At 43.3% G+C, this 24050-nt stretch overlaps 1 protein-coding gene across 1 annotated transcript in view; it reads left to right on the top strand.

Moving 5' to 3' along the window:
* Positions 1-24050, top strand: part of COMMD10 (COMM domain containing 10) — a 362273-nt gene that overhangs the window by 329450 nt on the left and 8773 nt on the right. The gene's annotated exons all lie outside the window — the stretch shown is intronic.

The following is a 24050-nucleotide window of genomic DNA, read 5'->3' on the forward strand; positions in this document are numbered from 1 at the left end:
AGGAAACTCTTCTCCTGCGCCTTCATGGGCTTTGTTCTTAGGGGAAAACTGGATCCACCTGGAGACAGTTTGTGCTGTTCGATGCTTTCTGGGTTTTTATGGGCTGGCTATCAAGTAGCTGGGCATTTTCCAAAACTTGCATTCCTTGTTTCTTATTACTTGTTGGCCTTGACACCTGAGGCTCTTTCATAAGCATGCATTAATGTGGTCAAAACTAACTGGAGAGAAAGAGAGAGAGATTGAGGGAGACAGAGGAGAGAGAGAGAGAGAGAGGAGCTGGGCTGATACATTAAGCTCAGTAATGGGAGGGATGATAACGGGGGTGGTCAGGAGTTGCCTACCAGTGCCGTTTTCTATCTCGAAGAAGGCTGCAAGGTGGCTGGAAGAAAAAACGAAAGAGCGCCTACTGGGGTGGGAGTCTTTGTAATATTTATGCAAAGAATGGAACTATTTACCATGTGCTTTTCCTGCCACCGTCCCCTCAGGACATTTTCTTTGTCTATGTTTGTTAGTTAAGACTCTTGGCTGCAAATGACAAAAAAAAAAAGCCAGCTCAAATTGTCTTCAGCCAAAACAGAATTATATTGATTCATGTAGGCTGCAATGCACAAGGGGTAGAGTGGCTGGGGCCAAGACAATGTCCTCAAGACTCATTTTCTTTCCATTTATCAGTGAGTTGGCTTCCGTCTTGATTTTATGTATTTATTTAGAGATAGGGTCTTCCTCTGTGGCCCAGGCTGGTGTGCTGTGATGCAACCATAACTCACTGCAGCCTCCAGCTCCTGAGCTCAAGTGATCCTATCCTCCCACTTCAGCGTCCCCAAGTAGCTGGGACTACAGGTGCATACCACCATGCCTGGCTAATTTTTAAAGTTTTTGTAGAGACAGGATTTTGCCGTGTTACCCAGGCTGATTCCAAACTCCTGGCCTCGAGTGATCCTCCAGCCTTGACTTCTCAAAGTGTTAGGATTACAGGCATGAGCCACTGTGCCGGCCTTCTGTCTTGACTTTATATGGTGGTGATAGCACCTACATTGTTTTTGGTCTCCAAGATTTATTCGGCTTCGATCCACCTTTCTTCAGCATTTTGTTGTTGTTGTTTTTAGAAGATCCAGTGTAGCAAGAAGGTCAAAGACCATTTCCACCAAGTTCAGGGATAGCTCTCCATAGCAAAAGAGGAAGGCTCCTGGAGGGCCATGGCCAAGCACTGAACCTGGTTCACAAAGATCTCTTTGGTGGTGTTTGCACCTTGATGTGCAAAACAATTTATGAATTGCCATCACCAAATGAGACTGGGCATACCAGATTTCTGCTCAGCTTATAAAATATACAATACAAATATGGTGAAAATATTTCTTGAAAGACAACAACAAAACAGTGCTTTGCCATGATTGAGACTTTTGGATACTCCCTCTGGGCCGGACATACCTTGGCTGATGATGTCCTGGCATATGCAGGTGCCGGTGAATTTGTCTCCCACTCCCCCAACTCCTGCCCCATTCTTCAAGCCATCTCTTTGTTTGGCTTCTCCTTTCTAGCCAACTCTCCTAAATTGTTTTCATTTTAGACTTTCTACTTTTGTCCCTTAATTTATTTGACAACATAACCCAAACATACAGGCCAAGTAGGAAACCAGAGGGACTTGGTTTAGAATTTCCTGACAAAGAATATGGAATAATTCAAATTTACTGCTAGACACTGACATTTGTTTTCTCATAGAACCTTTAAAATAAAATCAATATTCTTCATGTATCTGTCTGGAGGAAGGGTCCCAGACAACCTCACAGGTCACCTTTAGTCCTGAGGCTTGACAAACTACAGAATTCTGTCCTGGGCTCTTCCTTCTCCATCCTCCCCTCTCCTAACGGGCTCCTCTGGTCTCTGCAACCACCTCCTCTGCCCTGAACGCAGGCCAGCTGCTGACTTGGCTCAGAGAATCATGGCTTTGCTGCCTGTTTACCTTGGAATAATATACAATAAAGGTGATTTGACTTTCTCTGGTTTACCAAGAGCTTTTACATTTTATGCCTCTGTCTCATTAGAGATAACATCTATCCCATTAGATTGCGATAATGTTTCCATGAGGAAGGCTGAGAATAGGAGTGTTCCTGGTTATAATTGCATAACATCCCCAAAAAACAGTGCCTGAAAACACCGATGATCATTTACTTACCTCATGGGTTTGCAGATTGGGAAGTGCTCCATGAGGAATCTCATCTCTGCTCCATAAAGGATAAGCTGAGACAATTTGAGTGAGGGCTGGAAGCTGAGCTTCCGAGTTGGTTCCCTCACCGGGCTGGCAAGGTGGTGTTGGCCATCCAGCTGGGCTTCTCTGGGGGCTACTTGGGTATCCTTACAGCATGGTAATTGGGTCCCTCGAGCAGGCATTTCTAGAGATGTAATGTGAAAATTTGTGGTTTTAAAGACCTAGATCTGGACACTGGCGTAGCAGCATTTGTGCCATATTCTAATGGTCCTGCTGCCACAAAGCCCAGATGCAAGGGGACAGCATGAAGACCTACACGTCTGAATGGGAAGTGTGCCAGAGAATTTGGGAGCCACATTTTAAAATTGCCAAATTGACCAGAGGGAATTGAAGCTTCAAGTAGTTTAGTGACTTGCCTGTAATCACTTGAGTGGACCCTTTCGAGATGCCCACCCACTTCATTGCCAACTTCTCTGAGATTTGCTGTTTACCCATAGGTGGCCCTGAAGTCCTTTTTACTCTCTGGAACTGGGCATCACATAGGCATTTCCATGTTCTGTGTGAATGGTGCCCCCCGATGTTTTACAGTGTTGCCAGCCTGAGAGTCTGACTGTGATTGGCTCCCAGGAATTTGGAATTGGGATGCAGAGAGGCTGGCACTGCAATTGGCTATGGTTAACATTCCTTGAGCTCTGTTTCAAGGTCAGGGGATCTAGGGCCCAGAGCAGGGGGCACCACTGATACCTGTTCAACATGAAGGACATTATTTCTTTTCTCTGGGCCTTAGCCTCCTGTATATGAGGAGGTAAATGATGCTAATAGTCTGTTCTCATGATTCAGTGCAGGTCAGGAATATACAAACTTGGCCTCCTAAAGTATTGTCAACATCTTGTCTCCTGATATTTTGATTCCTGTCCTGGCATTGCCAGAGGACTGAGGAGGGGTAAGAGGTAGTTTATTTTGTGGTTGATTCAACAATGTGAGGCCCTAGCCTCTCGATTTCAGAATTGAAGGCTGAGGCTGAGCTCCTAGGTGCTGAGAGCCCCAGGCAATGGACAGCTCTAGTGGGGCCTGCCTTACCTGACAGGGCTGCTGTGTGGGCCCAAGGAGATCATGGCTGGAAAGGAACTTATCAACAGTGAGGTACTTCATGACATGGCTTTTGGTATCATTGCTATATCCCAGTGGTTCTCAATTGGGGTGAATTTTCCCCCATGGGACAATTGGCAATGTCTGGAGACATTTTTGGTTGTCACAAGGTGAGTGAGAGGGTGCTACTGGCATCTTGTTGATAGAGGACAGGGATGTTGCTAAACATCCTATAATGCACTGTACAGCCCCCCTAAATAAAGAATTATCTAACCCAAAATATCAACAATGCTGAGACTGGCAACCTCTGCTATATCTGAATACCCAAAGGGAAATTTTGAACCTTACAATCTGTATTGAATCAAAGTTAGATTACAGCTGGAGTTTTCAATACTAGGCTTTCTAGTTTTCAATACCGTATATAACCTTTCTAGGTTATGGATTTTGTAATCCAGAGATTACAGCTGAAATCTTTGCATTTTGAGTTAATGTCATGAGATTAATTCAGATGTTCACGTTCATACCTCCTTGCCCAAGAGTTCACACACTTCCAAGATTTTGCAAACTTCCATGTCTGAGTTTCTGGTCATGGTGTGGTGTCTCTGTTATATCCCACATCTGCTCAGATGTGAAACTTACCTTTTATCTCAATATCCATTCAAGTGTGAGTATTTTCCTTCATGTGCCTGGGCTCACACATACCCCATTCATACTGGACAATGTGTGTGTGTACAGTACTGTGCATGTGTGTATATATCAGAAGGAATTGGGATGGAGTTGGAGATTTATAATGCACCAGTATCTCTGTTCTTAAGTTTTTTTTACCTGCTGCATTAACGAGCCTGCATGGAACCAAAAGAGTGGCATTGGTGAGTGTGTAGAGTAGAGAGAGAGTGGATATAAGAATAGGTAGCTACGAAAAAAATGACATTTGAAAAATGGAATGTTGTGCAAATATAAACAAATTGAAGAAAGTATTTTTCAAACTTTTTTTGAGCATAACTCTCAGGAAAAAACAATCTGATGTCTCAGCCCTGTATACACATCAATACAAATAATTTAAACAAAAGTTTCATGGAATAAAACCCCCTTATTACATGCAATGCTCTTGGATATTTTCTTTCCTTTTCTGTTTTATTTTGTAAGAATGCAGCAGCTGACTAAATTAACCAGTGGCTCTGACCTTCAGTTTGAAAATATGGCCTAGGGTGATATATGTGGGTAAGAGCCTGGGCCCCAGGGTGGGTGAGTATGGTGAAGACTAAGGCTGCTGGCACTGAGAAAATTGGGAACTGCAAGACTCCAGTACTTCATGACCATTCACTGTGGCATCAGGTTCCCGGGGTGTTGGTGGAACCTGTGGATCAGGGAACATTTGGAATCTATCAGCCTAAACCATCAGTGAACATAGGGGAGTCATCAGGAGGTCAACGGATGGCTAAAAGGAGAAGGGAGAAAGAGCAGGTTGGAATAAGCCTCAGAGGTTGTGGTTTTCTCTGAATGGAGAAGTATTCGTGGATAGAAGAATCCTGATCATCCTTCCAGTGCCCAAGCACTCATGGCACAAAGCACAACACAGCTACTCAGCACAGGTGGAAAATCCTTGTTGATGAATTTATTCTTCTGACAAATATTTATTCAGCACCAACTAACTTAATATCTGATCCTTACACTTCTGTGTCATGTTTTGTTTTTCCTAACAGAATCCTATTCAGTCTAAAACTTGATGCTAAGGAACTCACAACTACACCTGGGTACTGTCTGACAACATTATCTTCTTTGTCTCATACTTGCATTCTATAATAACACATAATAAGTCAAATGCAGGAAAGCAATTTAAAAATGGAAACACCCAAATTTGTTATATAGGTCTTGAAAATGGCTCCTGATCCTATCATAACACAGATTCTTAGGATAGAATAGTATAAATCATACAGTCCAAGACTGGTTTAAATGACCGAAAGAGCTCTGGGAATAAGCGAGCAGTGGATTCCCAGTCTAATGATGAAGAACTCAGGTCATTGGACTCCAATTATTCCTTCAAGCATAATGTCTGCGTCAGGTCCATTTAAAAAAATGCTGCATTTGAAATGATCACAGTTTATTTACCTTTTTCCTGGCTCAATATTCATCTGTAGCTCTGAAAGAGACAGAAACGACTCCAGGCTTTGCTCTCTTGGGCTCTAATCTGGTGGCATAATCTGGAGTATGTTAGACCTGGCACGAATCCTGGCTCAGTCACTCACCAGCTTTCCCATGTGATGGGAAATCTACAATTCCCATTTACAATATTGGGCTTTTGTGAAATAAACGTTTGAGCCTGACACACATAGTAGAGTATCTGGTACAAAGCAGGTGTCTAAAAATACTATTTCTTTTGCCATCTTTCCCTTTCTCCTCTGTCCCTATGGTAGGTGGTATTGTTATTCTCAATTCTTCACCCCTCTCTGTGTACCATTTACCATGTAACTTTGAAGTTCTTTTAACCAGAGACAGAATATATTTTTCTGCCTTACTGATATTGGGGTTGGCATCTTGATTTATTTTGGGCTTGGCCATGTGACTTGCTTCAGTCATTGAGATATTGGCAGATATGACACAAGTAGAGGTTTGAAATGTGTTTTTATGGGTGAGCTTATTCTCTTGCACTCCCACTTTTCACCATGAGAACAACACGCTTGAAGACACTTCTGGTTCACAGAGAAGGAGAGACATGTGTGGGAGATCTGGACCCAGCCCACAGCTTGAGTCAAGTGCAGCTGAACCTAGCCCAGATCAGCTGACCCCCAGATGATCTGCAGATGCATAAGGGGGAAATAAGTGCTCGCTGTATGTCTCTGAGTTTCTGTAGCATTATTATAGCAATAGCTAACAGATAACTACATTATAGCTTCCACACTCCTTAATAAATATTGCATATCTTAAATAGCAGAGAAAGTGACTGTTCCAGGGAAGTAGTAGAACAAAGTGAATCACTGGTGCATAGAAGGGGCTAGAGCTTTATTCTTTTACTCTGCCCTAAAAACATTTTGTGGTGTCATGTACTGAAACTTCTCCTCCATCTTTATTTGTATGTAGGGAATTTCTTATTAGAATGAAACTGTTTGGACATGGCACTATTTCCTTTGAGATAATAATTCCATAATTATTATTTCTCTAAGAGTAAGGCCAAGCTGTTGTTAATAGAAAAAACAAGCACACGTTGTGCAAAATCAGGTTGTATTGACTTTGGAAGAAAACAAAGTCTTACTGGCTGTTTACTCTTAGGTAAGGTGGCCTGATCTATCAATAGCAGGGAAACTAAAGTAGATCCCTCTATGCATGGGACAGAGCCTACCTCTCTCCACTTTGCAGCCAGCAAAGGAAAGCATAGGACAAGGGGTATCACTGAGCACCACTCTAGGAAACTTCATTCACTTTTGCCCTGCAGGCTTGTCTCCCATGGGAAGGGTTGTATCCAAACAGATAGGGGCAAGAAACTGGAAGAAGCAGGGCATAGAGAGGGGCTACAAAAGGAGGGGGATGGAGCAGAGTCCTAGAGATGACCTGGAGACAGAGTCAGGGCCCCCGTGTCAGACTGGGCAGTCAAAGCACTGTGCATCAGTGAGGAGCTGAAGGGGTGAGTAAGGACAAGAGTCCAGCTGGAGCTCCACTTACCAAGCCAGGTGTCAGGCTCATAGAGCAGTGGAGCACCATCTAGAAGGGGAGATTTCTTTATTTTTCTAATTCTCACAGAGGCATACCATGAACTAACAGCTGCTCTGGACAAGAACAAAGCACCATATGTGTGGGATATCCTCAGACGGTCCAAACTCTGGCTTTGTTCTCCTACCCCCAACCTTGCATGGGGCAAGGAACAACATTAGTTCAATAAAGCCTTGTCTTCGGGCTCATCTACTGTGTCTGCCTTAGGATACCTTCAGTCCAACATCCTGCTGAGTTCAGAGTGGGTGCATTCTGGGTGGTGGTTCTTCCAAAGAGGAAGCACCTGTTTCCTGATCACCTGGCAGCAGTGTCCAGCCCTTCCCCTTTGGACTGCTAGAAGGAGTCCATTACAGACCAGAGACAATTCCCCAAGCTCGAGGGACCATAAAGTGTATTTCTTTGCTGGCTCTGGATCCCCCTTAGGTAATGAGGGACATCCCCCTGTCAGACTGAAAGGAGGAGGGTCCTGACACACCCAGGTTACAAGTCTATTCTATTTCAAAAGTAAAAATTTTTAATTTTTGATTTTGTTTAGAGAACACCCATCTCTGGGTTTCCTAGTTTTATTTCTTTCCTCTGTTTGTGTTACATTTGGGGAGAGATCCAAGTTTTGTGGGGCCCAATGCTTACACAGTTTGAGGGTCTGCTTGATGAAAAACACAGAAAATAACAATACGACATTAGGTATAGAATTGAATCTTTATAAACTATGAGGCTGGAAAGGGGCTGGTGCAAGTACGAGCCTTGAGGCTTGAGCCCTATCAGCCTACTGGTATGTCTGTGTCTGACCACATTTGATTCCATTTCTCTCCCCTTTGTGTAGGAGGGTGATAGCCAGGAGCCAGAGCCTTGCTCTGTGGGGAGAGGGAAGAACCCTTCTCCTGGGCTCTCTAGTTTGTTCTCTACTGTGCAGTAGGGGCAGAGTGTCCTGCAGACGGAGCAGGCAACTCTGTTCTTCAGTGTCGCCTTGGGGAGGGTGACTGGGGAAGGCTTGGCCAGGCTGCTTGACAGAGTCATCCTCTTGACTGTGAAATGAGTGAGATACTCATGCAGAGGCCTTGGCACATGTCAAATGTTTCCCTCAGCCCTTTGATTGCCCCTTCAGTGGAGTGTATTGGTAAAACTACAGGGAGACTCTGTGTATTAGTCCATTCCTGCACTGCTGTAAAGAAATGCCTGAGACTGGGTAATTTATAAAGAGGTTTAAATTGGCTCATGGTTCTGCAGGCTGTACAAGAAGCATGATGCTGGCATCTGCTTGGCTTCTGGGGAGGCCTCAGGAAACTTTCAATGATGGTGGAAGGTGAGGGGGAAGTCGGCACGTCTTAAATGGCTAGAGCAGAAGGAGGGAAGCGGGTGGTGGGGGAAGTGGCACACACTTTCAAACAACCAGATCTCATGAGAACTCCCTGTTGCAATGACAGCACCAAGACGGGATTGTGTTAAACCATGAGAAACCTCCCCCATGATCCAATCACGTCCCACCAGGCCCCACCTCCAGCATTGAGGATTACATTTCAGCATGAGATTTGGGTGGGGACACAGATCCAAACCATATCACGCTGAGATCTGCCAGAAGCGTCTACTGGTGTTTTTTGTTTTCTCAGAGAGCACAGGAAACGTCCCCAAAGGCCATTTTGTCTAAAATAGTCTCTCCCAAGGCTTCCTTTTCTTAAGATGGGCCACACTTTACCATCCTTTCAGGTTAAGAAATGGTAGTAGGTTTTTTTGTTGTTGTTTTTTTGTTTTTCTGTTTGTTTTTTTGTTCTGTTTTGTGCTGCTAACAAATATAAGGGATAATAAGAAGGGAAGGTACTTCATCGGATGGTTGTTCAGGCCTTCGAAAGGTCAAAAAGGGAAGCAGGCCAGGTGTGGAAAGCTACATGCCCAGAATTAGTGCACAGCTTTTTCCAGAAGCTTCATTTTATATAAATTGGTTATATTTTTGCCACTCTCCCAAGAAGGCCCTGATTGGCCTGGCTGCGGTCTAGTGTCCCAGGGTTTGTGACAGACCAGGGCAACCCAACCGATAGTCCCATCAAGGTGGCATAAAATGGTGGAGCCAGGGTTCTGCCAAGGGAATATGAGGGCTTACAAAGCATGAGGAAGAGGCACAGGGGGCACACACTACATGCATACTCTAGGAGCAGAGGCATCTTTTTGTGCAGTCCACCATCAGGGATGACTTTCTTGCAGCAGCGCCACCTCATCTTTAGCTTAATTAACAGATCACAGGAAGTGAGGAGATGGGACTCAGGGCAGTTTTCTGGAAGGGTGGACATCGGGAAGAGTCTGGAACATGGGAAGTGCGTGGTAAGAGGCAAATCTGGGTGGAGGATCCAAGAGGAGGAGAAGAATCTTAACCCCAGAGAGGTATAGAGAGTATGAGAAGTTGGTACCAAGTGAGATGGGGAGGCTACAGGGAGGATAATGGGCCCCAATCACAAAATGTACTGAGTTCCTCAGTTTGTCTAGGGAGAGCTCTCACTTTCAGCCTGGGATTTTCCCTATTAACAAAACATTACCGTTTTCAGGCAGTCATTTTCTTAACTTCATCCAGCCGTCCCAGTCCAAATGGGGTCAGAGAGTAAAGGAGCCAAGGCCCAAGGAGAAAGCAATTTTTATCTTTATTAGCTGAGTTTAGAGCTCCGAGGACTATCTCTCCAAGGGATTCTGGGAGATCTGAGGTGTTGCATGGCCAGAGGCGAAGCTGGCCTGAGAGATATTTGTAGAGAAGTCATAAAAGCCATGAGACACTATGAAAGATTGGTTCTCAGGAAGAGCAGAGGGAAAATCAATCATGTCTGGCTTTTAAAAACGCAAACAAATGTATGATATCACGCAGCCCTGTGGGAGGACTTACTATATCAAGCTGTGGGTCACAATTAATGCTCAGGATCTGCACACGGAGATCTTGATAGTCATAAAATGAAAGTGTCATGGCTGGATTGCAGCCCGCTCCTACTTCAGGGTTTCTGGCGTCATAAATCACTTGTATGTTCAAACTTTGGAAATGTTTCCTTTCTTACTAGATCCTTTAGGCTTAGAACACATATAATGAGCAAACTTTCACAATGGCAGGTCCAGTGAAGGACCATAAGCTTGGTCTGGGAGGCTGCTGAGGCTGGTCCTTGAGGAGAGGGATATTTGGTTATTGTCAGAAACTGAGCAGGGGTCAGTGGCACCATCTTTCTTCCTTCACAGAGCTGGAAGAGCAGAGCTGCAGCTTCTTGCCCCCTCCTTTCCTCCCTATACGCCTCCCTAGATTTAGAATAGGTATATTTCTTGTCTACGCTGGAACCCACTGTCCTACAGCCACTGCCCTTGGTCCTCAATCTGTCCTGGGCTCCTGTCCCTCATTCGACTGTACTGCCCTTGGCTTTTTATTCCACTAGAAAACCACTTTGATCATTTGCACTGATAGGAGCTGGCTACTTTATGTTCTTTTAACTACAGAGAAAAGCAGAAAGTACCTGTGTGTCCTTCACCATGGAATGTATTTTTAGATGACTCACAAATGTGTCTTTTCTTTTTTCCTTCCAAAACTCCTAGATTTATTCTTGGAAGCAGCCCCCTGCTGCTGACTTTACTTCTCTTCTTGGCTGTGTCTAAGGAGGAGCGCTGAGCCAAAGTCCCGCATTATCTGTTTTATTATGAGAAAGGACATACAGTTCTGCTTTGAAAAAGAACACTGAGCTTGTATGAAATGCCCTTGTTTCAGCTCTGGGTTGCTCCAGGTGAGATGTGTTGACCAATTCTAGCCTGTTCATAAGCCTGATGGGTATAAATTTGAGGATCTTAAGCAAATGCACAAAACCCAGGATCTGAATTCAGCACTCCCTACTTAAAAACCTCTGATGGTTTCCACACCAAAGGCCAGATTCTTTAGCCTTACATAAAAGGTTCTTCACAATTTAATGGCAGCCAAGTTTTCGTGTCTCCACTTGTTTCACCATGACCGTGCACTCTATGCTTCATGCACACCACCTCATTCCTTTTCCCTAAAACTGGCAGACCGGCTGGGGTGGCTCATGCCTGTAATCCCAGCAGCACTTTGGGAGGCCAAGGCAGGTGGATCACGAAGTCAGGAGATCGAGACCATCCTGGCCAACATGGTGAAACTCTGTCTCTACTAAAAGTACAAAAAATTAGCCAGGCATGGTGGCGGGTGCCTGTAATCCCAGCTGCTCATAAGGCCGAAGCAGGAAAATCGCTTGAACCTGGGAGATGGAGGTTGCAGTGAGCCAAGATCACACCACTGCACTCCAGCCTGGTGACAGAGCGAGACTCCGTCAAAAACAAAACAAAAAACAAACAAACAAACAAAAACCCAGCTACCCAGTTATGTGCTTTCTTTGCCTGTGGGAGGTGGGTGTCTTCAGCTGGGAGTGCTCATCTTCCTCCGCCCTGGTCTCCTATGTATTGGTATCCCTCCCAAGTAAAGTTCCTGCCTCCCTTCTGTACTCCAATGCCCAGTGTTCATTTCTCTGCTGGGATTTTATCAAGGTCCATTTCAATTATTTGTTCACATCTGTCTTCCTCACTTGACTTATGAGTTCCCTGAAGGAGGGCATTAGGTTCTTATTCTCACTTTTAAATCTTTAGCACCAAGTCTGGCTGGAGCCAGTGCCCAGTAAATATTTGATGAGTAAAATAAACAGTTCTACAAGGGCAACATTCCCTTGGACAACACAAAATTAGCAATTTTGTAATGGGCACAGGTCCCTTCAGAGGCTGGATGTTCAGGGATATTCTCTTCTCTTTGCCTGATTCTCTGCTGGCAAAATGGGCCAGAGTTCTTCAGAGGCTGTTAATGCCTCTCTTGATGATCTTCTTCCTGTTGCTAGCTAAAGACAACTACATGCCATTGTGTTTGCTTTCTTCCTTTCTTTTCTTCTTGGACAGAAAGTTCAGAGCTAAGCCAATGCTTTCCAGTATTATTATTCTACAGACTCCCTCCCCCTATTGCCTCTTCTTCTTGGCTGTCGCCTTCTGACAGTTTCAGAGCTTGTATGGTTCTTTCCTATCTGTACTTTGAATTGAAAGCTATGTCACATCCTTTGGAAGCAGGTGGGGTATAAATAATAAATGAGAGATGAACATATGATACGGTGCGCTTATGAAGCTTCGCTGCCTGCCAAAGCAAGAAGTTTCCCAACCTGTGTGTAAAGGTGTGCTCCTGGCCCCCTGAGATGCACACCCTGGGTTCTGGGTCACACTCAGGAGGCTTCTCCAGAGGGTCTCTCACAAATTTGGGGGATGCGGTTCTGTGTATTCACTGATTCATCTTAAATGTGGATGGACCACCCTGATTTGCCTGCCAGCTCCTTTGAGACCATTAGGCAGGGGATTATGAAAAGATAAGGTGATCACAAAGATGTTAAGACTCACAGTGACCACCTTATATACCATCTCTGGACACACACAATTTTACAGTTTCAAGAGGATCAGGGACTACAGTTTAAAAACCTACTCTTTACAAGATAGCTTAACCAGGATGTCATGCGGATGAATAAATATGCAATAAGTGCAAAGGACATGTTTTAACAGAAGAGTAGCGTGGCAGCTTTGTTTTACCTGCTTTAAAACTTTTTATAATTTAAAAAAGCATAGTACTGGCACAAACACACAAATTAATCAGTGGAATAGAATAAGGAAACAGATCCTTATTTTTGTAGAATTGCAAACAATATATGATACAGGTGATGATAATCCTTAGGGTTCAATCAGAGAAGCAGAACCACTGTCAATACTATAGAGCAGTAGTTCTCAATGGGAATAATTTTGCCCCCCAGGGGACATTTGAAAATGTGTGGAGACATTTTTGTGGTAACAACTGGGTAGAAAAGTGCTAATAGCATTTAGTGGGTAGAGGCCAGAGATGCTGCTAGACATCCTACAATGCATAGGACAACCTCCACAACAAAGAATTATCCAACCCAAAATGTCAATAGTGATGAGGCTGAGAAGCCCTGATATAAAGGATTTATTAGCAGACTTTGACCTCATGCGATGGTGGGAGCCCATGGGGAAGTCTATGCAAGGTTGTTGCTGTGTTCTTAGAGCCTGAGCCACCATAGGTGAGTCTGAGTAGCAGTTAGGAAGGAAAGTTGGACATGGAGGGGAGGAGAGAAAGGACAAACTGGCAAAGCAGTAAGGACAACCTGGAATCCATGAGGACAAACTGGAACCTGCTTTTGTCTGTCACCACCTTCAATCTTGATGCTATAAGTGACTTGTAGGAGAAGCTGGTTCCCTGAGCTACGGAGCTGTACAGGCATACCTGGCCTAGGAGTTAGAGAAGCTGAAGAAGGAGATCTGGTGAGAGCTGAAGAAGCTGCAGGTCTGAATGCTGTCCTAAGCTAACATATACAAGAGCTGGCAACAGCACCTTGAGCCCTACAATGACCTTCAAAACACAATGGCTACTGTGTCACTGCCACCTTCTAGGTTTCTCCTGTAGGCATACCTAACCTGGAGCCACACAGTGAAAGGAATTCTGGAAAACAGAGTTTTAGCTTAGCTGAGTTGACAGAATTCAAAGTCACCATACTGGTATTAGAAGACAGTGGGGAAGTATACCTTACTCAATAAACTGAGTAAGAACCCCTTGTATTTGTTTGGAAGACAAGAAGATGGAAGCCTTGCCTTATGCACATAGAAAAATAAACTTAAGAAAATGGAGAAAGTTGATGAAGAAAAGAGAAAACATTCTCTTTTTGTTTTTCTAAGCAAATGCAAATTTGCTTAATTTTACTAATGTTCGGAAACGTGGAAAGTAAAACAACAATAAACCCTCTTACCCACAAGATTGGCCACACTTAAAAAGGTGGAGTTACCTCGGTCAGGGTATGAGGAGAATGGTAATATCATTTGTTATTTGTATGATTGTGAATTATAGGAGCATTTTTGAGTGAATTGCAGAAATAATTATTAATATTGAAATACACATACCCTTTGTCATAGCAATCCAACTTCTGGCAATCTAGTAAATAAAAATAATGTCAATTTTAAAAGGTATACATTCAAAGTTATTATGTATTATAGACTCGTTGACATGGGAACAACTAAATACATGATGCTACATTCTTAAGATTTTTATAATATGAAGTATAATACTATTATTAACTTGGCTGTCTGGCTAATGCAAATTATAGGATTCACCATATATGGTTAGTGGGAATATACATAGATACCATGAGAGCAAAAGACCAAGTAAGTGAGGGTTCACGTCAGTGTCAGTGGTTACACTGTGTGTGTGTGTTGTGGGGCTGAGGAGGATGCTGTCCAGGGACAAACATGATATGTAGATATTGATTGTATAATGTGTGCTGACTTCAGAGACCTTAACATCCAAAGAAATGTGTCCATTTTGGGTTTGAAGAATTTGGGTGCTTGCACATTCTTCCAGGACCATATCTATTGGAACTTTATTTATATAGGCTCTTCCTGTCTTATGGAACAAACCCCTCTATGCCACTCTGCCCCCAAACTCAACCATCAACCCCACTCCTGTAGCCAATTCCTACTCATCCTTTAAGACAGTGTGGGGTCCACCTTCAGTCTCACAGAGGGGAGGGGTCCCTCCTGTGGCTCCTCAATGAGCGTCCTGGAGCCTGATCAGAGCACATGGCTCACTGCATCGCATTAGTCTCTCCACCTGTGTACTTTTTCAGCCCCTAGAACAGCACAGAAAATATGATGTGCAAAGAATGTTTGCTGACTACATGAATCAATTTCAGACTTTCTCACAAACATTTGGGGAAAATACATTTGTTTGTGTGTGTGTGTGTGTGTGTGTGTGTGTGTGTGGCCACAAGAATTATGCCACTATTCTTGTCAACCAAACACCAAAAACAACCAGAGTGAGGCTTACCCAAGGGGAGAGATGCTAATGATTAAAACTCCATTCCCTACCCACTGCACTCAAGACCCCACATCCCCTCAGCTCTGAATACATTTCACATATTGAGATTTTTTTCCTCCTCACCTGACAGCTAGTACTCTGATATTCCGGGAAAAATATATATATATTTTTTGTTTTACCATTAAAGAATAAAGATACATAGAGCACCTACTGAGTCACATTAGCCATGCAGAATGCCATGTTTGTTTAAACACGTGCAGGTCCCAGAGGCTGCTTACAGCACTGTCACTCAGCCTAATGGTTTTACACGCAGAGCCTGGATGCTAGAGCAAGCTCAGTAAATTTGTGTTTACAGCCAGCACAGCCCTTCAGAAAAGCTGGGAAAAATCCATTGCTACCTGCGTGTGCTTCACAGGAAAGGGTCCTTGTCTTCTGATCCCTCTGGTACCCTCTATATGCCCAGGTAACACAAGGAAAATGGTTTATGGAGACCCAGTATGGACTGGACACTTTTCTTAAATTGTCTAATTCAATTATCTCCCATAAACACCCTCTTATTTTTTTTACATGAGGAAATTGAGGCTCAGAACGTTTAAGCAATTTCTCTAAGCTGCTCAACCTATAAGTGGTAATTACTGAACTCCAGAATCAGGCTGTGTTCACTCCTTCTGTCCTTAGATGGCACTTGAGAAATTTTCCAGAGGGCAGATATTGCCTCTGTCTGCATGGAGGCTCCGGGGAGCACAGGTAAGCTATGGCTTTCTCGGGCAGCATGGCTACCAGGTCTCCTTGCACAAAGGCCACCACAGTTACAGATCCCAGACTCTGGGCTCCAATCCCAAGTCACAAGGCTGAGACACAGAGAAGCTGGCCAATCTCTGCTAGGTGCTTGAACTGGAGAGTAATGTGCTTTGGAAGCTCAGGCTGCCTTTCTAGAGCAGCCACATTAGATCCATGTGCAGAGACTCAGAGAGTGGCAGTTTTGGGGGCTGAATTAAGACAGGACACTAGAGGCCAGGGTGCCACAGAAAGAGAGAAAGTGCCCTGCTTCTTGAATTTGTAATTCTAGGTTTCAGGCCCTCATAAGAACCAGTGAATTCCTGCATCAGGTTCTTTGAGATATAGTCATTGCTCGGTATTTTCAGGGGATTCATTCCAGGACCCCCACAGATATCAAAATCCTCAGATTCTTAAGTCTCTGAAATCAAATGGTATAGTATTTGCATGTAACCTATGCACATTCTCCTGCATAATCTAAATAATCTCTAGGTTACTTATGATACCTAATACAGTATACATGCTATGTAAATAGTTGTTATACTGTATTATTTTAAATTTTGTGTTATTTTTAATTTTTAAAATATTTTCAATTAGTGATTGGTTGAATCCATGGATGCTGAACTTGTGGATATGGAGGGCCTTACTCAATGAACCAGGTAAGAGCCCCCTGTATTGGTTTGGAAGACAAGAAGATGGAAGCCTTACCTTATGCACATATAAAAATAAACTTAAGAAAATAGAGAAAGTTGATGAAGAAAAGCAAGAGCATTTTTGCACCCTATATCCTCATAACAAATTCCCATTTTACCTAATTAAACTGGGCTGAATACGTTTCTATGATTTGTAATCAAATGAATCTTTCTATATGTCATGCTAGTTTGGCCCCCAAGTTGTACTCTGTCCAGAAGGCCCAGTGACCTGTCCTCATGACTCACCAATGTCTTCTGGCAGGTCTAGGCTGACCTGGCTGAATAATGATACCTATAGCCCCACTCATTTGAGGCAGAAGGCTCATACAGTAGCTTCCACCTCCAGTCTCACCACCATGTGTGCCAATATGTGCTTCTCCCTCAAACTGCACTCAACTCCAGGCCTTACTGGGTATAAGTATTTCTACTACCTTTATTTCCAGAGCTCCTTCAAACTGACAGCCTGGGCCTGGGCCTTCAAGGGCACTTCCAGTGGGTGTGGATGTATTCAGGCATGAGCACCAATCATTGAGTACTTCCTTTTAAAGATCGTGGGGAAAAGATGTTGATTGATCTGGCTTGGGTCACCTGCTACCACTTTGTTGGGAGAGTACCAGTAAGTTTAATTAATGGTCCCATCAAGATTGTAACAAGGAGAACATTAACTCTCAAAGGAAAGATAGGATGCTGTTGTCAAAAAAAGAAGCCAGGAGACATGACGTCCAAAGGCCCACGGTGCCTAGGAAACCAGCTCAGTTCAGTTCTGCCACTGCCTGAGGATGTATGTGTTTCTTCATGTTCACCTGCCCCTTATGATACCAAGGCAAATGGGAAGGGTTGCCTTTTTCCTTCCCCACATATCCCACAGGGTGCTTTTAAAATTGAATTTTCTGTCTTCAGATGAAGTCCTTATATTCATTTGAATCTAGTTCAACCTGCATTAAAAAAATGTGTCGGGTGGGGTTGCGAGGACCCCCCCGGGGCCTGCCTCGTCCTTTGGCATGAGCTTGGGTCCCATAAGGAGGGTCCGCCTTAAGGAGGACCCTTAAGGAGGACCCCCATAAGCCTGGGTCCACCTTAAGGAGGACCATGGTGTGTGCCAATCTGCTTTTGCTGGTTTGGCATTTCCCATTTCCCTAGGCTACTCCTCACACAGTGTCCCATCTAAAAAGGCAGTGATTCCGTGTGTTTCGATGACCTTCAAGACTCCCACACAAATTCTCTTCCTCAAAGATTCCAAATGAGAAACAATGGTATTGTTTTCAGCTTGAAGAGGTTTCCTCCCAGAATGTCATGTCTAACCAGACTCAGTGGTTGTGAAGAAAGGTGTGGGGCAAGCTAGCAGGGAGCCCCCCATCCACACTGTCCCCTTAACTCACTGCCTTATCCTCAAGTGAGGCAGGACAGAAGCACCTGCAGAGTGAGGAGTTTTGTTTGAGGTCGCAGCTCCTTCCTACCCTCACCCACCCACAAAAAGGTTCCAAACTTCTTTAAACCAACATTTTGCTTTTCATCTTAAATTTTTGAATAAGTGAAACTGAAGCTTTGACGCCTTATTTATTTTAAAATCAAATTTAACTCCTTCCCACACAGCCCAGATGTTCCTTCACTTTTCCTATTTTGATTTTCTCTTGACACGAGTAATGAATGGTGGAAATCAAGGCCCATAGAGGTGTCACTGCAGACAACCTTGTGCCCCTTAACATGTTCCTGACCAGCAGGTTCTCCCAACACTTCACCCTGAGCTTCTCTGCCACCTCCAGCCCCTGACGGTCTTGCATCTGAACTTGGGAAATGTGTTAGTTTGCTAATTCGGGCATGATTCTGTCAGCCTGCATATGCTGGCACATCAGAGACGGGTGAAGAGCCAAAGTATAAATAAAGCTAAAATAAACGGTATTTGAAGACCTTGAAACAGATTAATTTAGACATGGTTTGAAAAAGAGTGGGCTAGCTTTCTTCCTCTTAATTTTTTTATTGGGATTTGGGGATTTTTTTCATGGTAGAGCAAAATGTTCAAATTCTATTTCTTTAATTTCTTATTTCAAATTGTACCAAAGACTAATGAAGGTGCAACTCGGCTCAAATTTTCTTTTGTGTAGAGTGGGCACTCAATTAACAAGAGGACACTCAGGCTGCTGGGTACAAGAGAGTTTGTTCAACTTTCTAGGTTTCCACTACAAAGAGAGGAAGAAGCACATATTAAACACTGTTCAAAAAAATTAAATAAGTAAAGAGGAGCCCTGGTCCTTGAACTACCTCTAAGAGATATCGTATTACATTTTTTCAGTGTTTCCTAGGAAACCAGCTTAGGGTAAAAATGTATTCTTTGTCTTCTACTCTCTGCAAAATTGTTTGAACCATCATATCTCATAAAAGGTTGCTTCACAGGCAATTTGAACAGCATTAAAAAAAGCTTAATCTGCAGTTTGCTGCACGAATGAAGGCGATACACCTTTATCGGAGGTTGAATGCTTCAGATTATATTTGCTGAAAACGGATAAGATCGTGCCATTATTTCTGAAGCATCTGTGAAATCAAATCTTGTTGTCTTTTTCTCCTCCAAATCGTGAGTCTTCTGCCCCCAACAAACCCAAGTTGCGTTAAAGAAAACTCCTAAAATAGTTTTAGAAGATTCTTATCAGCACTTACACAGCAGAGCATTAATGAACAGGGAAATAAACACCTCTCCGTCTCTCGCGCTGTCTCTCTCTCTCTCTCAGGCTTATACTCAGCCAAGATCTCTATGCGTGTGCTTAGTCTCCAGAGCTGATGTGCTTGTGTGTCCCTAGTGCCATCATCCAGGTCAGAATCCCTTGATGCCCACTCTGCTTTCTTGGGCTACCTCTGATTTATATTCCACTATCTTTGTGTGTTCAGTTGTTATTGTGGTTTTGCAAATGACTGAGGTACTTGACTGTGTGCTGGGGTGGGGTTCTAGTAAGGGTCAAGGGTTTAGGGTATTAAAAGTTTAATGTTTTGTTTTAAACACTTCGAAAGTCAGCTACTAACTGTATCTTATGTGTTAAAGCTCTTTGGAAAACAGAACAAGCATCTCTGCAGTATTGACGTGGTTGTGCACATATGGAATATCTGTGGGAATGGCTGCACGTTGTTATTGTGTATTGTTGGAAGAATGTTGCTAAGGGATTAGTCTGACTCTCTTGTGTTATTAATCACATAGGCTCCTGCAGTATTGCCTGTCTCTTGGTTTCTGATAGGCACTCTTTGTCACGTTAAAAGGATACCCTGTCCCACTTCACCTAATAAGACAAAATGATTAAAAGCACTGGCTATGGGGTCACCCAAACATATACCATGGGCCCACCAATTACTAACTCGGTGAGTATAGCAAAGTTCTTTAATTTCTCTGGCCTTCAGTTGCCTTATCTGCCAAAGGAAGTAACAAAAGGTACTTACCTAATAGTATTCTTGTGAGGATTAAATGACCTAATGTCCAGAGAACACGTAGCCTGGTTTCTGCAGGACACCTGGTGAGTGCATAATTTATGCTACAACTATTAGGACAACTATGGTATTCACTAGTAGTAATTTTGTTTATGTGGTGCGTGGATACTCAACCTTTACTATGTTATGTCTGATAATGATAACTCCATTCAGCAAATGATTTATTGTGCCCCTCAATTTACCAGGCTCAGTGTAGACTCTGGGCTTATAAAGGTAAAAAAGGTGCAGTTCCTGCCCTTGATATGCTTATAGTCTAATGGGGAAGCAAAGCTTTCCAAAGCGTTGTATATTAGAAATCTTTATGCACAGGGTGCTTTGGGAGAGGAGAGAAGAGCACAACACTGCCAGGGAGCTCAGGGAAGGCTTGGTGGAGGCAGGATGCCTAAACCAGCTAACAGGCATGTGCAGTGGTTAATTACTATATATATATATATAGCACATATATATATATATATATACACACATACACATATAGACATATATACACACATTTATATGCATATGTGTGTGTATATATATATACTTTCCCTTTTAAAAAAATTAAAACAATTTAAAAAATTTTAATTGACAAAGATTAAATAGGTTCAAGGTGTACAATGTGAAGATTTAATATACATATATAGTGTAATAATTACATTAATCAAATTAATTAACACTTATTGCCACCCATGCTGTACCTCAGATTCCCAAAACTTATCCATCTTATAACTGAACATTTGTAGCCTTTGACCAACGTCTCCCTACTTCCCCTACCCTGTCAGCTCCTGGCTACCACCATTCTACTCTCTACTTCTATGAGTTCAACTATTTTAGAGTCTACATCTAAGTGAGATCATGCAGTATTTGATTTTCTGTGTCTGATTTATTTCACTTAGCATAATGTCCTGAAGGTTCACCCATGTTGTCGCAAGTGACAGGAGACCCTTCTTCTTTATGGCTGAATAACATTCAGTTGTATATATGTACCAGAATTTGTTTATCCATTTATCCATTAATGGACACTTAGTTTGTATCCAAATCTTGGCTACTGTGAATGTTGCCGCAATGAACACGGGGGTGCAGGTAGTGCTTCATCATATTGATTTCATTTCCTTTGAATATATGCCCAGAAGTGAGATTGCTGGATCATATGGTAGCTCTATTTTTAATTTTTTTGAGGAACCTCCATACAGTTTTCCATAATGGCTATACTAATTTACAGTTCCACCAACAGTGTACAAGGGGTCCCTTTTTCACACCCTCACCAACACTTGTTATATCTTGTCTTTTTCATAATAGCCATCTTAACAGGTGGGAGGTGATATATCATTGTGTTTTCGACTTGCATTTCTCTGATGATTAGTGATGTTTAGCAGTGTTTAATATAACTGTTGACCATTTGTATGTCTTTGAAAAATGTCTACTTGTGTCCTTTGTCCAATTTTTAATCAGGTGCTTTTTTTGCTTATGAGTTTTGTGAATTCCTTGTATATTTTGGATATTAATCCCTTTTCGGTATATGGTTTGCAAATATTTTCTCCCATTCCTTAGACTGCCTTTTCATTCTGCTGAGTGTTTCCTTTGCTGTGCAGGTTTTTAGTTGTTAGTTTTATGTAGTCACACTTGTCTATTTTTGCTTTTGTTGCCTGGGCTCTTTTCTTTTCTTCTCTTCTCTTTTCCTTTCTTTTCTTTTCTTTTTCTTTTTGTTTTTTTTGACAGGGTTTCACTTTGTCACCCAGGCTGGAGTGCAGAGGTGTGATCTCGGCTCACTGCAATCTCCACCTCTCAGGTTAAAGTGATTCTCCTGCCTTAGCCATCTGAGTAGCTAGAATTGCAGCTGTGCACCACTACGTCCGGCTAAGTTATTATATTTTCAGTAGAGATGGGGTTTCACTGTGTTGGCCCGGCTGGTCTTGAACTCCTGGCCTCATATGATCCATCTGCCTTGGGTGGTTCCCAAAGTGCTGGGATTACAAGCGTAAGCCACCACACCTGACCCATGCTGTTACTTTCTTATCAGAAAAATCATTGACAAACCAATGTCAAGGAATGTTTTCCCTATGTTTTCTTCTAGGAGTTTTACAGTTTCAGATCTTACATTTAAGTCTTTAATCTCCCTTGTTTACAAAAATAATGCACACTCCTGAATTTCAGAAGAGCACAAGGCCCTGAAGTCTGCATTTTCCAGCCTCCCTTGCTGCTCAGTGTGGCCCTGGGATTATGTTCCTTCCCATGGGGTATGAGCTAAGTGCTCCACGCAACCACTGGGGTTACCCCTTAAAAATAACTCAGCATGCTCTTGCACCCACTCTCTCTTTGGCCTTCCTATTGACTAAGAAATTGGCACAATTAGAAGAGCTGCTTGAACCTGAAATGGAAGCTACTCGCTGAAGACTAAAGAGTTGTCCCACAGTCCTGGACCATGGGCTTCTGGGCTGCTACATGAGAGTGAAATCAATTTCTATCTTTTTTTTTCAGCCTCCACTTTCTGGGATTACAATTTAGAAGTCTGTACTTTAATAGAGTATGGTTTCTTGCAATGAATTAGAAATTGGGACATATGTCTTGTACCCCTAGATCTGCCACAAATGAGCAGTGTGCATTTGAGCAACCTCTTATGTCTTGGTTTATTCTTCTTTAAAAGGTGGGTGTTGAACTAGATCTTTCAGCACCATGAGAAGTATAATAATGACCATCACATATTTGGTATAATGCTTTATAGTTGAAATAAGGTAGAGCTTTTTCCTTGTAAAGAAAGTCACAAACTCTTGGGACAAGAGACAGGGATAAGTTTAGGACTGAGTAACTGCTACTTCTATCCAGACCATCTGTAGCTCAGAATGGAAACACCTGGGGCCTAGACAGGGCAGCACCACAGATGTGCTTAGGGAAAATGGCTGTGAATGTACCAGTTCAAAGAGCATGGCATCAAAGTAGACAGGCAAGCCAAGGCCACCAGGTGTCATGTACTCATGTCCATGAGTGTAAGCCTCATGGACCGAACACAGGGAGTGTTTACAAGCTTCCTGCAGTGCACTGTGGGCCTCATTCTCTAGGCCTCAATGTCCTAGCTGGAGGCAAGAGTTTGGGCTGAGCAGTCAGGAAGAGCACCAGGTGGTAAAGGGAGGCAAAAGTCAGTGAGAATGAGGTAGGAGGGGGAACTCCACTCCAGAGGCAGGGGCTTGGCATGGGACCAGATTGATGACTAGTTAAAAGAGAGCCTAAGCAGAAGCAGCTTTCAATCAGACACACCCACCAGTAGCCACATCGATTTGTCATTGCCATGGCAGCACCTAAAGTGACCACCCCTTTCCATGGCAATGAACCAATGACCCCAAAGTTACTACCTCTGCCCTAGAAATTTCTGCATAAACCACCGCTTAATCTGCATGCAGTTACAAGTGGGTATAAATATGACTGGAAACCCCTGAGCTGCTACCCTCTGCCTAAGGGGTAGCCGTGCACTGCAGGAGCAGTCATGGAGCTGTAACACTGCCTCTTCAATCAAGCTGTTTGCTTCTACCTCTGGCTTGCCCTTGAATTCTTTCCTGGGCAAAGCCAAGAACCCTCGTGGGCTAAGCTCCACTTTTGGCTCGCCTGCCCCGCATCAAGAGCATAACCAGTACTGCCTGGACTCTTCATCTGGGAATGGACAAGGAAGACAGCATTACAGTGCGTGGAGCCCCCCAGGCCTTGATGTGGGCATCACGTGGCTGAGATGGCTTCATCTGTGAAAAGGAGCCAGAACTCTTTATCAGGCTAGGCAGGGCTTTTGCTTAACTGGTCCCTCTGGCTGCTTTTGTTGACAGATAAGAGTATTTACGGAAGAGAAAAAAGACATTTTCATTATCAGCAGGATGGGAACTCAAAGTCATTTAATTTGAAGATTTAGAGGGCTGGGATCTCATTTTGTACACCACATTGGAGAAGAGAGGCATATCCCATTAGAGAAGAGGTGGAACATTCACCTCATTTGACTTTTACACACTCCTGTGAGGTAGGCAGGGCAGCCATCATTAAGTCCATTGCACAGATGAGGAAAATGAGGTGCCAAGAATTTGAATGACTGCCCCAAATGATGACCCACAAATGGTGAGGCCGGCTCAGACTAGAACCCAGGCCCACAAGACTCATGACGTGATGCGTTTTCTTCTAAGCTACTTTGCCTTGTGGGAAGGGAAAACTCCAAGCTGCCAAATTAAGAATCACTGTCCCTAAGGGCTTCAGGGGCTGGCCTTTGTGGGGCTGGTCTTGGAGTACGTTGGCC

Source organism: Pongo abelii, chromosome 4 (assembly GCF_028885655.2).
Source record: "Pongo abelii isolate AG06213 chromosome 4, NHGRI_mPonAbe1-v2.0_pri, whole genome shotgun sequence".
NCBI classification, from domain to species: domain Eukaryota; kingdom Metazoa; phylum Chordata; class Mammalia; order Primates; family Hominidae; genus Pongo; species Pongo abelii.